Here is a 13330-nt window from a genome sequence, read left to right as displayed (position 1 = left end):
GTGTTCATCAAGGAGTCCCATCACAGGGTTAATCTGTGGGAGAAACAAACCGAAAAGACAACACACAGACGCCTCAGTCCAATAGGTGAGACACGGTGGTGGGCCAAGCATGATGCCCTCCAAAAAATCTTTGGACATTTTGGAAAACCAGATGATGGCCTCTTCGTTGATGTAGTGCTGACGATGGAAGCCATTGAAAAGAGGGAAAAAGAAAAGCCAGCTGTTCGTGCCAAAGCACGGGGCTTTAAAGAGTGTCTCTTGAAGCATGAAACTGTTAACAGGACAGATATTTCTTAGAGTGTTTGAGCAAACAACTCCTCTGTCGAAGTACCTCCAGTCAAAGGGGATGGACATTCTCTCTGCCCATCATATGGTGACTGCCACACAAGATGGCCTCAAAAGTATCGCCAGGGACTTTCCAACTGTGAAGACAGCTGCAGACACATTTGTGAAACAGACAAATCAAAAACTAGAGGAGAGGGAGAACAACACAGACATGGAAGTGGAGGCTGAACTACCTAAAAAGAGAGCCAAAAAGAGAAAAGGCATGGCCGGAGAGATGCCTGAAGATGAGTTGCAAATCAATGCAGAGAAATCATATGAGGTGAAAGTGCACAACATCATCCTGGACACAGTTATTGAAGCAATCCACAGAAGATTTGTCATACATGGCCCTCTTCTTGCCGATTTGGCATGGTTGGACCCCAGGAAGTTTAGCCAGGTCAGAACAGTTTCTCTTCCAAGTAATGCATTTCAGAACCTCAGCGCCTGTCTACTTAAATTTGACAGCAGGGCTACAGTTAATAACCTTCAGTCAGAACTGAAACGTTTTGCTGAACAGTGGGAAAGGCTTAAGACATCACATGTAGATGAGTACACGACCAGAACAGCAAAGGACAGATCTGAAGAATGGGACGAAGAAAGTTAAATTGTGACCAAAAGCTGTGGTTCTTGCAAAAATTGCCCACTGTGCTGCTATCAAATACTCAGGCGGTTCAACATGCTGTCTGATACCTATCGTCTCCTTGGGCTGGCATACAAGTACCTGCTGACCCTCTCCCTCACTCAGGTTGCCTGTGAAAGAACGTTCTCTACACTCAAGTTCATTAAAAGCAGACTCCGAAGCAGCCTGTCTGCAGACAAGCTGGAGATGTTTATGCTGATGGCCACTGAAAAGGACATTCTCATGTCATTGGACTCTGACATGGTCATTGACAGGGTAGCTGAGAAGAGTGACCTGCTGAGAAAGCTCCTTTTGTAACCTGGTGAGTTGAAATAAAAATGAGCAAAACATTCCTAATTATCTATTGTTAATATTAAATTCAGCTTTATTGTTATTGCCTAAATGAATACGTTTAGTATCTACCTTCACTTCAAACAAGTCAAGTGATTGGTAAATGCTTAGAATTTGTCCATCTTAATAGATAGAATAAATATGAGATTGGAGTATTAGGCATTTATAAACATATATTCTTACAGTCTTAATCTGTCATTGTTTCATTTCAGATGCTGTCAGTGATTTTAGGAGGACGGAAGTGTGTTCATTTTAAGTAAGTACTATATGGAATATGATTCAACCATTTTTCTAGAGTAAGCATACCAGTACTGTCATCGTCTGAAAAAATCTATTAAGTACAATTCTTTCTCAACCTTCTGGAACCACTGTCTGTCCTTTCACTTCATAAAGGTTTCCATGTCTTAAGATATGTTCAGTGTTGCTGCTGTGGAAGTGTTGTAGGTGACCTTTTATTGATGAGTGAATAGTCTTTGGTGATACAATTCAATCATAATCTGTCCTTTATAGATTTTAATATTCATCTAATCTTTATTCCTTTCTGTCCTGTTTGTCAGGGTCTGATCATACATTGTTTGTTTGTTTAAGAGGTTCAAGACCATTCAACTTTTTAAGTTCATCAACGTAAGTACTAGTGTATATGATTCCTCTAATTCCTTTGTGGAATAAAGATGCCAGTACTGTGATCATCTGAGCAAGTCCATCAATTGCCATTCACAGTTCTTTGTCCTTTCACTTGTGTCCTCTTTTTCAGGGTCCCATATAATTTCTTCAGAAGTAAGTACTGTATATGATGCCAGTATTTTCCCATATTTTCTAGATACTGTATTAGTACTGTGTGTAAAATGCCATCAAAAACTCAATTAAGTGTTATTCTTATTCTTCTTTCTCACCTTTCTTTCTCTGTCTCCTTTCATATTTAAAGGTTGCTGTGTTAAAAAAAAATATTGTGCTACCATGCTGTTTTGTATTGTTTTGGTAAATAAATACTTTATGAAAATATCCCTAAATCTGTCATTTATTAATTTTAATATTAATTAATGATCATGTCTCACCTCTAGTGTTCTTGGTCTTAATTTCAGGTTTCTACCATGTGTTGTAGATAGTTCAGGAGGTTAACTCTACCAAGCAGTCTTTTTGTTTCCGCTATGTACTGTTTAAAATCCAGAATAGGGAGAATGGTGTAGGTTTAAGTTTATTAGATTGATACATATATACCAACAAGGCAGTGTACATCAAAGCAGTTGTTTTCATGCAAAGGCTTTATGGTTTTTCCTATAGCGATTGACAGACCACGTGACTTTTGCGCATTGCATGCCGGGAACTCGTGGCAAAACAATCCAAGTACCGCATCAAATACAAGCATTTGCAGCACCGCAAAACGTTCATTCTCCGGTTCCAATACCTTCTTGGTTTTTCTTTGCCCCCCAAAAAAGGAATGTACAAAACGAAGGAGAACAATGTCGGTCCGTACAAAGACAGACTCGACGAAAAGGCAAAGAAAAGATACGAGGAAAAACCAAAGGAGTGAAAGGGTTAGACCCTTATGAGCACACAGAGTGGACAAAAGACGTTAGCATGCTGCCCAACTTTCACCACGCTCAGATTTATAATTATACGGTTCTTGGAGTGAGTGCATACACTCATGAAGTTTAGTAACTTCAGGTCACTGCAACAAGCCCAGGTACAGTTTACCGACGGATGGGTGCAGGACCTTGAAATGCACCGTGCAGATCGAAAGACCATCGTACGTATCATAAGTTTACCAGTCTCACAAATCGTCATCATAAATACACATTCGTTAACCGTTTATTAATATAACCTTTGAGCTCAACGGTAATTAATTAGTAGTGGAAATAATCTCTGGTAGCATTACAGAAATGTAGCAGTGACAATAATATTGTATGCTGTAATCGCACTGGACAATTAGTGATACAAAACAACTGTTTTACCCTGTGAATAAAAGTATATGTTTTTGTCAATGTACCATGGTAATAACAGAAGCGAAACGCAATATTGTGTCAGGACAATTCACTATTTATGCACAATAAATAAAGGAGCATAGCGCGACAATTTCTGTTCAGTGCCAGACTTGCTTGTAACCTATATCACCAATTATGTTAACAAAAATGACGCATTAACTACTACAAAACACTGACCTTTGTGGAAATGCTTGGAGCAGACTAACATGTGAGCTGGAGTGTTCTGGGGCGTTATATTTGGTATATCCAGGCAATCCGTCGCCTCTTTGTTACTTCGGAAACATGGCTTAAACAATTTCTCTTCCACGACGTAATCCGATAACAACCGATCTCTTTACCCGTCGGCTTCCCGTGGCTGTCATGCAACAGGTGTTGTGCCAAAAAGTGATTGCCTGCCAAAAACTGATTTCCAATGTTTGCGTGTATTTTTTATGTGTAATATCTTTACGTATGTTGGTAAATAGACTTTGGTGAACAGCGTTTACAAAGGGGCTATATATGGAATTAAAAAAATTATCTGTTTTTTCAAGTATCTTTACAACTCTGTGTTATTGTACTTACATTATAACCAATCCGGTCCTTTATCCCCACTTTAAATATTTTTACAGAACTATTGTAATATTTGAGCCATTTCTGCTGTCCAACTACTTCTTACAAAAGACATTTTTAATGTTAATTAGATTTTTTTAACGGCATAAATAACGGTTATATAAAAGTCACTGCCAAAGACTGATTGCGGCTTCTACCTTGCTACACTAATGTTGTTTGTAGCTCAATATGACTTTATGTCATCCATGAGGGATGCATTTGACATATGTTTCACATATTATAGCCCAACAAGTTACTTATAGCAATTTAAATTCGAGCAATCAGTTTTTGGAAAATACCGGAAATCAGTTTTTGGCAGACAATCACTTTTTGGCATAACACCGGCTATTGCAGTTAATAATACAACAGCTTCTTGCCATTTTTTGTGTTTCTTTCTATCCAACACGTTCTCACTCCCAACTCGTCAAACGTGTGACGCATGGTCAGGCTCCCTCTGCTTTACTTATGGACGCGCAGGGTACCCCCTCGCGTCGGGAATTGACGTGAAGGGTCCTCCGATTGAAGAGATTGCCGCCGAAGTGCCTGTTGTCGGTATATTTAGACATTTTCCAAATCACATTGTAGTGACGTATACTGAACACAATAAATTATATAATGTAAGCAACTACCTGAGAAACAGCAGATATATCAATTATAGGCTATTACTTTTGTATCGTTTATTGCATATGCATATGGAGGGAGTGATGTATGACTTTATTCACCCGCTTCAGCTGTTATCAGTCCATACAATGGGCGTTATTAGCACAAATCAGTCCCATAGATATGGGCCATCTCCTGCTAGATTGTTCAGAAGGTTGTTCTCATCCATCCAGATGGAGGATCACTAACAGGAGCGTGGAAGACTCCAGAATCCACTCTGGCTTGAATCCGGTCGATATGCAGTGTGTACAGGTAAGACCATTTAAACGGACAGCATTTATAGAATGACTATTAAAAGTCAGCTAGTGTCAGTAATGTTAATGTGGTTATCTTAGTAATACACAGAGTGCTAATATAACAGCTTTAAGATGCATTTATTATTACGTGTTTTACCGTCTTTATGGTGCTAGCTTAAAGTTACGGTGTAAACGCTAGCTTATATTACTGGTGTCAAGCCAGCCTCCAATTCGAGACTTGCAGTCAAGCCAGCCTCCAGTTTGTTTTACGTTCCCTGTGTATTCAAAGTATTACGGGAATGGATGTGGAAACCAGATTTCAAAATAAAAGCCAACTTCGAGTGAATTAGCAGATATGTTAAGAACATAATAACATATAATTTAGGCTTTTTTTTATTTTACAAACTCTAATGAACGATCTATATGACACAGCCTTGTACCCTAATTGTGCCCTGTCACTATCAAGGCCATCTTATTTTGGATTTCAAAGTAAAAGCCCCGTGAATCTTCATTTTTGAACTACTCTTTCAATGACTTAAAATGCTCTTAAAAGCAAAAGTCGTATTTCCAAATACTATTTGAACTTTGTATCAAAACTTTCCAACCGCAGTCTTTTTCACAGTAATACCATATCAATATCAAGTCAGTCTGATTTTACTTTTCATAGTAATGGCCCTTTGAAATTGCCGATATTTGACTTAATCTTCTAACGATTCAAAATGCTCTGAAATGAAAAATTCTTGTTTCCACGGGGTAATTCCACGTTAGATCAACAGTATACAACCCCACAGTGATACCATATCAATATCAAGTCATTCTGAAGAACCCACATTCCAAGAAATCCAGACGTGGCTCTGATTGCACACACATGTGATTATGCGCAGAGGTCAACCCTACCACCAAACCCCAGATCTCCACGCAGGCACACATGAATGCACATACATTTGCACACATCCAGAGACAAACTAACCCCAAAGAACCCACATTCCAAGAAATCTAGACGTGGCTCTGATTGCACACACATGTGATTATGCGCAGAGGTCCACCCTACCACCCAAACCCAGATCTCCACGCAGGCACACATGAATGCACATACATTTGCACACATCCAGAGACAAACTAACCCCAAAGAACCCAGATTCCAAGAAATCCAGACGTGGCTCTGATTGCACACACATGTGATTATGCGCAGAGGTCCACCCTACCAGCCAACCTCAGATCTCCACGCAGGCACACATGAATGCACATACATTTGCACACATCCAGAGACAAACTAACCCCAAAGAACCCACATTCCAAGAAATCCAGACGTGGCTCTGATTGCACACACATGTGATTATGCGCAGAGGTCCACCCTACCAGCCAACCTCAGATCTCCACGCAGGCACACATGAATGCACATACATTTGCACACATCCAGAGACAAACTCACCCCAAAGAACCCACATTCCAAGAAATCCAGACGTGGCTCTGATTGCACACACATGTGATTATGCGCAGAGGTCCACCCTACCACCAAACCCCAGATCTCCACGCAGGCACACATGAATGCACATACATTTGCACACATCCAGAGACAAACTAACCCCAAAGAACCCACATTCCAAGAAATCCAGACGTGGCTCTGATTGCACACACATGTGATTATGCGCAGAGGTCCACCCTACCAGCCAACCTCAGATCTCCACGCAGGCACACATGAATGCACATACATTTGCACACATCCAGAGACAAACTCACCCCAAAGAACCCAAATTCCAAGAAATCCAGACGTGGCTCTGATTGCACACACATGTGATTATGCGCAGAGGTCCACCCTACCAGCCAACCTCAGATCTCCACGCAGGCACACATGAATGCACATACATTTGCACACATCCAGAGACAAACTCACCCCAAAGAACCCACATTCCAAGAAATCCAGACGTGGCTCTGATTGCACACACATGTGATTATGCGCAGAGGTCCACCCTACCAGCCAACCTCAGATCTCCACGCAGGCACACATGAATGCACATACATTTGCACACATCCAGAGACAAACTCACCCCAAAGAACCCACATTCCAAGAAATCCAGACGTGGCTCTGATTGCACACACATGTGATTATGCGCAGAGGTCCACCCTACCACCAAACCCCAGATCTCCACGCAGGCACACATGAATGCACATACATTTGCACACATCCAGAGACAAACTCACCCCAAAGAACCCACATTCCAAGAAATCCAGACGTGGCTCTGATTGCACACACATGTGATTATGCGCAGAGGTCCACCCTACCACCAAACCCCAGATCTCCACGCAGGCACACATGAATGCACATACATTTCCACACATCCAGAGACAAACTAACCCCAAAGAACCCACATTCCAAGAAATCCAGACGTGGCTCTGATTGCACACACATGTGATTATGCGCAGAGGTCCACCCTACCAGCCAACCTCAGATCTCCACGCAGGCACACATGAATGCACATACATTTGCACACATCCAGAGACAAACTCACCCCAAAGAACCCACATTCCAAGAAATCCAGACGTGGCTCTGATTGCACACACATGTGATTATGCGCAGAGGTCCACCCTACCACCAAACCCCAGATCTCCACGCAGGCACATGAATGCACATACATTTGCACACATCCAGAGACAAACTAACCCCAAAGAACCCACATTCCAAGAAATCCAGACGTGGCTCTGATTGCACACACATGTGATTATGCGCAGAGGTCCACCCTACCACCAAACCCCAGATCTCCACGCAGGCACATGAATGCACATACATTTGCACACATCCAGAGACAAACTAACCCCAAAGAACCCACATTCCAAGAAATCCAGACGTGGCTCTGATTGCACACACATGTGATTATGCGCAGAGGTCCACCCTACCAGCCAACCTCAGATCTCCACGCAGGCACACATGAATGCACATACATTTGCACACATCCAGAGACAAACTCACCCCAAAGAACCCACATTCCAAGAAATCCAGACGTGGCTCTGATTGCACACACATGTGATTATGCGCAGAGGTCCACCCTACCAGCCAACCTCAGATCTCCACGCAGGCACACATGAATGCACATACATTTGCACACATCCAGAGACAAACTCACCCCAAAGAACCCACATTCCAAGAAATCCAGACGTGGCTTTTTTTTTTCTTTTTTTTTCTTTTTTTTCATTTTTTTTCTTTTCTTTCCTTTTTTCCTTCTTTTTTCCTTTTTTTAAATTCTTTTTTCTTTTTTTTTCTTTTTCTTCTTTTTTTTTTTTTTTTTCTTTTTTTTTTCCTTTTTTTTTTCTTCTTTTTTTTTTTTTTTTCCACCCTACCACACAACCCCAGATCTCCACGCAGGCACAGACGTGGCTCTGATTGCACACACATGTGATTATGCGCAGAGGTCCACCCTACCACCAAACCCCAGATCTCCACGCAGGCACATGAATGCACATACATTTGCACACATCCAGAGACAAACTAACCCCAAAGAACCCACATTCCAAGAAATCCAGACGTGGCTCTGATTGCACACACATGTGATTATGCGCAGAGGTCCACCCTACCAGCCAACCTCAGATCTCCACGCAGGCACACATGAATGCACATACATTTGCACACATCCAGAGACAAACTCACCCCAAAGAACCCACATTCCAAGAAATCCAGACGTGGCTCTGATTGCACACACATGTGATTATGCGCAGAGGTCCACCCTACCAGCCAACCTCAGATCTCCACGCAGGCACACATGAATGCACATACATTTGCACACATCCAGAGACAAACTCACCCCAAAGAACCCACATTCCAAGAAATCCAGACGTGGCTTTTTTTTTTCTTTTTTTTCATTTTTTTTCTTTTCTTTCCTTTTTTCCTTCTTTTTTCCTTTTTTTAAATTCTTTTTTCTTTTTTTTTCTTTTTCTTCTTTTTTTTTTTTTTTTTTTTTTTTTTTTTCCTTTTTTTTTTCTTCTTCTTTTTTTTTTTTTCCACCCTACCACACAACCCCAGATCTCCACGCAGGCACAGACGTGGCTCTGATTGCACACACATGTGATTATGCGCAGAGGTCCACCCTACCACCAAACCCCAGATCTCCACGCAGGCACATGAATGCACATACATTTGCACACATCCAGAGACAAACTAACCCCAAAGAACCCACATTCCAAGAAATCCAGACGTGGCTCTGATTGCACACACATGTGATTATGCGCAGAGGTCCACCCTACCAGCCAACCTCAGATCTCCACGCAGGCACACATGAATGCACATACATTTGCACACATCCAGAGACAAACTCACCCCAAAGAACCCACATTCCAAGAAATCCAGACGTGGCTTTTTTTTTTCTTTTTTTTTCTTTTTTTTCATTTTTTTTCTTTTCTTTCCTTTTTTCCTTCTTTTTTCCTTTTTTTAAATTCTTTTTTCTTTTTTTTTCTTTTTCTTCTTTTTTTTTTTTTTTTCTTCTTCTTTTTTTTTTTTTCCACCCTACCACACAACCCCAGATCTCCACGCAGGCACAGACGTGGCTCTGATTGCACACACATGTGATTATGCGCAGAGGTCCACCCTACCACCAAACCCCAGATCTCCACGCAGGCACACATGAATGCACATACATTTGCACACATCCAGAGACAAACTAACCCCAAAGAACCCACATTCCAAGAAATCCAGACGTGGCTCTGATTGCACACACATGTGATTATGCGCAGAGGTCCACCCTACCAGCCAACCTCAGATCTCCACGCAGGCACACATGAATGCACATACATTTGCACACATCCAGAGACAAACTCACCCCAAAGAACCCACATTCCAAGAAATCCAGACGTGGCTCTGATTGCACACACATGTGATTATGCGCAGAGGTCCACCCTACCAGCCAACCTCAGATCTCCACGCAGGCACACATGAATGCACATACATTTGCACACATCCAGAGACAAACTCACCCCAAAGAACCCACATTCCAAGAAATCCAGACGTGGCTCTGATTGCACACATATGTGATTATGCGCAGAGGTCCACCCTACCACCAAACCCCAGATCTCCACGCAGGCACACATGAATGCACATACATTTGCACACATCCAGAGACAAACCAACCCCAAAGAACCCACATTCCAAGAAATCCAGACGTGGCTCTGATTGCACACACGTGATTATGCGCAGAGGTCCACCCTACCAGCCAACCCCAGATCTCCACGCAGGCACACATGAATGCACATACATTTGCACACATCCAGAGACAAACTCACCCCAAAGAACCCACATTCCAAGAAATCCAGACGTGGCTCTGATTGCACACACATGTGATTATGCGCAGAGGTCCACCCTACCAGCCAACCTCAGATCTCCACGCAGGCACAAATGAATGCACATACATTTGCACACATCCAGAGACAAACTAACCCCAAAGAACCCACATTCCAAGAAATCCAGACGTGGCTCTGATTGCACACACATGTGATTATGCGCAGAGGTCCACCCTACCAGCCAACCTCAGATCTCCACGCAGGCACACATGAATGCACATACATTTGCACACATCCAGAGACAAACTCACCCCAAAGAACCCACATTCCAAGAAATCCAGACGTGGCTCTGATTGCACACACATGTGATTATGCGCAGAGGCCCACCCTACCAGCCAACCTCAGATCTCCACGCAGGCACACATGAATGCACATACATTTGCACACATCCAGAGACAAACTCACCCCAAAGAACCCACATTCCAAGAAATCCAGACGTGGCTTTTTTTTTTCTTTTTTTTTCTTTTTTTTCATTTTTTTTCTTTTCTTTCTTTTTTTCCTTCTTTTTTCCTTTTTTTAAATTCTGTTTTCTTTTTTTTTCTTTTTCTTCTTTTTTTTTTTTTTTTTCTTTTTTTTTTCCTTTTTTTTTTCTTCTTTTTTTTTTTTTTTCCCACCCTACCACACAACCCCAGATCTCCACGCAGGCACAGACGTGGCTCTGATTGCACACACATGTGATTATGCGCAGAGGTCCACCCTACCACCAAACCCCAGATCTCCAAGCAGGCACACATGAATGCACATACATTTGCACACATCCAGAGACAAACCAACCCCAAAGAACCTACATTCCAAGAAATCCAGACGTGGCTTTTTTTTTCTTTTTTTTTCTTTTTTTTCATTTTTTTTCTTTTCTTTCTTTTTTTCCTTCTTTTTTCCTTTTTTTAAATTCTTTTTTCTTTTTTTTTCTTTTTCTTCTTTTTTTTTTTTTTCCTTTTTTTTTTCTTCTTTTTTTTTTTTTTTTCCACCCTACCACACAACCACAGATCTCCACGCAGGCACAGACGTGGCTCTGATTGCACACACATGTGATTATGCGCAGAGGTCCACCCTACCACCAAACCCCAGATCTCCAAGCAGGCACACATGAATGCACATACATTTGCACACATCCAGAGACAAACCAACCCCAAAGAACCCACATTCCAAGAAATCCAGACGTGGCTCTGATTGCACACACATGTGATTATGCGCAGAGGTCCACCCTACCAGCCAACCTCAGATCTCCACGCAGGCACACATGAATGCACATACATTTGCACACATCCAGAGACAAACTAACCCCAAAGAACCCACATTCCAAGAAATCCAGACGTGGCTCTGATTGCACACACATGTGATTATGCGCAGAGGTCCACCCTACCAGCCAACCTCAGATCTCCACGCAGGCACACATGAATTCTTTAGCTTCTACTCCCGCTGCTTACAATAAATCCGAGATAAAGAACAAACAAGAGCAACTCACATGGCATTGATTGTTTAGTTCAGTGTCACTCTGTGATTGTTTGACATTTCATATAAATGTGACTCTAAAATATAGCCAATAATATTAAAAAGCTGCTGTTACTGAGTCAAACTTGAAGGATTATGATAAACTTCAGTTCTTACTGAATCTGTAACATTGCTTTTTTTAAAATTGTTAAATGACTTTTGTGTCACTGTGCACAGTGAAAAGCTCACCTGATGTAGTGGTGAGGCCATGTTCACCACTAGATGGAGACAACCTGGCACAGGTATTTTCTATACACTAAATTTCACACTGAAAAGCCTTGGTGGGAATTGTTGTTTCATAGAAAGTAAAGGAAAACATGTCTTGAGGTCTTTTTCCAGTGTTTTCAAAATTGTGTTTTTCACATACACATCAAAACTTCACACAGACAAACACACACAAAACAACAAAATATGTCAAATTAGGGAGGGCAGAGAGCGCAGCCTGTACATTGTGTTATTGTAGAGTGACAGGAACTACCTATGAGCTTCTAATCAAGCAGAAGTGTTGACGGAAAATCTATCAAAGGAAATACATTGATGAAAATCAAAGAAGAGAAATATTTATGTGATGTTCCATTTTCCTGAGAGCTGATTGGCTGTGATGACTCCTTCAAGTACTTTGTCCTGCTAGTTAAGCCTGCTGTCTGTTCTCAGGCCTCCTCCTGTTTCACTGCCATATATCCACCACCAGAGGGCTCCACTGACCTGCCTGCTGACATCAGAGCACACCCCTGTGTCATGTGACCTGGCAGGAGTAGCAAAGCTGGACTCAGACCTGGCCCAGGCAAGTTCAAAGGCAGCTGTGGTAGAGAGAGTATATGGGCTCAAATTGTGGTCATAAATATTTTGTACTTGTAAATCAGGATTTGTGTGTGTATGGGATCAGAACGATGCCACCTTGAAATGAAACCGAAAAAAATATTGAAACTGAAATAAATGTACAGCGCGGCTGCGGTCACGGACAAACTTGCATGTGTCTGTTCGGGAATGGCAGATGCTGAGAGGTCCAGCGTTTACATTACCGGCTATTTCAAAGTGACAGCCTGAGGTGTTCTTCAGTAAATTGGACTACCAGACAGGAGGACCTGAGGCCCCACCGTATTATTTTCGGTAAGTTAAATGTGTGTGTAAGCTAATCTGTAACTTAGGTCCTTAGGTGAGCACTCGGCTGTCGGGGAAACTTGTTTTGTAAAGTTCGTTTAGCTAACCCGTAGAGGTGGGAATCACCATACAACTCACGATACGATATTATCACAATACTTAACACACGATACGATATTATTGCAATTTTTTAAAATATTTTGCGATATTCAGATTCTGTACATAAAGGTAAACTTTATCAATATTAATTTTATTTAATATCAAAGTCCACACTCAGTCTTTCATTTCAGTTTTATTGTTGACAAACTGAACAGTTTGTATTACAGTCTAGTCCAGCTTAACTGAATGCAACCATCTGGTACACTTACAGCTATTCTGAACTATGGAATTTATGAAAACTATGCAGCCCCTTCAGCAACAGAAGAATTTGAAAGTAAATTAAAACAAAATATAATTTTACATTAAATAAAAAAGTTTTAAACTTAATTAAAATAAAACATGTCTTAAATTAAAATTAGTAAACTGTCATGTTTATTGCTGCAAAAAAAAAAAAAAAACACATTTGGACAGCGTCAGGATTCTTGCTCAGAAAAAGGATCAACATGCTCTGAAGTCAGAGCACAAAAACCTTTTTTGTAACAAAATATCGATTT

The 13330-nt window shown here is 41.4% G+C and overlaps 1 pseudogene; it reads left to right on the top strand.

The window, feature by feature from the left end:
• The first annotated feature begins 265 nt into the window (after positions 1 to 265).
• The window catches only part of LOC146624984 (rab3 GTPase-activating protein catalytic subunit-like), a 35278-nt pseudogene continuing 22213 nt past the window's right edge, over positions 266 to 13330 (top strand).

The sequence above is a fragment of the Diplotaxodon limnothrissa genome, linkage group LG9 (genome assembly GCF_057381915.1).
Source record: "Diplotaxodon limnothrissa isolate DT_005_m linkage group LG9, D_limnothrissa_male_GT1.1, whole genome shotgun sequence".
Lineage (NCBI taxonomy): Eukaryota > Metazoa > Chordata > Actinopteri > Cichliformes > Cichlidae > Diplotaxodon > Diplotaxodon limnothrissa.
This window is presented reverse-complemented; position numbering and strand designations above follow the sequence as displayed.